Source organism: Hordeum vulgare, chromosome 7H (assembly GCF_904849725.1).
Source record: "Hordeum vulgare subsp. vulgare chromosome 7H, MorexV3_pseudomolecules_assembly, whole genome shotgun sequence".
In the NCBI taxonomy this organism is placed as follows: domain Eukaryota; kingdom Viridiplantae; phylum Streptophyta; class Magnoliopsida; order Poales; family Poaceae; genus Hordeum; species Hordeum vulgare.
In genome coordinates, this window is record NC_058524.1 from 138,972,106 (window position 1) to 138,974,167 (window position 2,062).

Sequence of the window (2,062 nt, forward strand, 5' to 3'; positions counted from 1 at the left end):
TGCCCAAATACATTTGGTCCAGTTTCAGCTTTGGCCTTTTGAATTTCAGTTTTGTGTGTAGGTCCCACTTGTCATGTTCTTCTCATAATTTCTCCCATATGTCAAGAAGTTCTAGTCAGGTTTTCATTTCACACATTTTCAAATCGCATACGATATGAATATTTCAAATAGAGCAGAAAGAACATGTGAAATTCATCAAATTAACACGAAGGTAGTATATTACAATTTTTCCAATCTGTTACAATGCACATATGTCTATTATTACAATATATAGTATGCATTCTTGGATAAGTAGAGCTTCACACAATTGCCTTCAAGGCTTCGCACTTCAACTTTCTTAGGCCTGGAGGTCCTGTAGAAGAAACAACCATATTTTTAAGAGCTACAAGATACAGATCAAGAATAGAAACAAGGCACAGAAACAAGCAATCCATGGCGGAAACCTTGAAGCGACAAATGTTTCTGAACTCAGATGAGAGAAGTTTGAGTCTAGCCAATTAAACCAACTACCACTGATTCACATGATAGGAAGTATTCACACAAAACTCCAGCTGTTCCACTTGTATCAAGTGAAATCTCCGAATTTTATGCAATATATGAACCAGAAGTAGCACGAGAGGAAATAAGGGGATCCCTCGCTGACTTCAAAAGACATGAGTGACTCAGATCAAAAACTTGCATGAGATTATTTTACTCTTGGCAATTTTAAGAGTTGCCCTTTCAGCACTTGGAAGTTACTTTGTGATGAATTAAATACTTTAATATGATGTAACCTATAAAGATGGACTGAACAATAACAATACAAAAAAATGACAGCTAAATTATGAAGAGTCCTAAAATTGACCCCTTTTGGCCTTAATTAATTGCGTGAAGCTGAAATGATTAATCTAAAGTAAGATATACCGGTCTGTAGGCAAAAAATGTAGTTGAATGACCCATACTTGAATAACTCAAAAAATGCACTCGCATTTCATGAAGCACACCTCACAACCTAGGTAATCTTGAATTACCTGTACCACTAAGGCCTGTAATCCAAACAACACACCCTTTCTGCTTTAGTAGATTTTGCCGGTCAGTCTTGCCCACTGGGCAATCATGCCACAAGATATATGATGACTCCATATGTTACTACCGAATATATGTACCTGAACAGAGTTCATCTTTTTGACTGTCAAGCTGCGAAGCAGTCTGATCTTGGGGGTGCTGAGTGAGAGAGCGTCCAACACAGTAGCATCGTCGTTGGCTCGTATGAGCTTGAACTTTTCCTGGAAGCATGACACAGGACAAAATCATCTTCTGTAATGGCAAATGTCACTGGCGTCAGCTGATATCACAAGAGAGCTACACTTTCAGACATTCTAGATGGACAACTGCATAAATAAAAAATGATGACACCTTCAGGAGTGCTCCTCTCAATGGAAGCACAGCCAGCTCGGCTCCTAATGCATGGGATACTCCTCTCCTTGGAAGCCCACCCAACTCGACTCCTAATGCATCGACAAATTATGATCATGCCATAGGAAGGGGGGCACTCAGCATGTCAAAAAAGAAGGCAGCATCAAATACTATAGTAATTATTATTGGACATGATATAGTAAGGTACTCTCACTGGTTATTGACTGTTCTCAGTTTTCACTAAGCATAAGTGCATAATATGGAAACAATATAAGATAAATATAAGTACACCATGCATCTTCGACTATAGCAATGGTGGGAGCGCTGTAGCAGGGCACTGAAGAAGGGCACGAGATCGATCCATGTGAAGGGTTCTGATTGGTTCAAAAAATCACTGATTTAAAATAGTTTCCAAGTACTAAAAATAAAGGAATTTTGTGAAGCATCTATCAAAAATGTTTTTCAAAAAGGCACCACACAAATTTTCATTAAAGTTAGACCACATTTTACGGATGAGGACCAATTTGTATGCATTTCTGATCGTTCTAGCTATTTTTAATTATTTTCCAAGTGGAAAAATTTGGTTTTTTTAAATAACCTACCAAATATTTGTTCCAAAATTGAACTCCATCAATTTTCTATAATACTAGTACATATTTAATATACA

General features: G+C 37.4%; 1 long non-coding RNA gene across 1 annotated transcript; it reads right to left on the reverse strand.

The window, feature by feature from the left end:
- Nucleotides 1-923: 923 nt before the first annotated feature.
- On the reverse strand, nucleotides 924-1,612 carry LOC123410698. The gene is made up of 2 exons (XR_006613090.1): nucleotides 1,396-1,612; nucleotides 924-1,296 (listed from the first exon to the last, which is right to left on the reverse strand). It is a non-coding gene; the product is annotated as an uncharacterized LOC123410698 (long non-coding RNA).
- Between the last annotated feature and the right edge of the window lie 450 nt (nucleotides 1,613-2,062).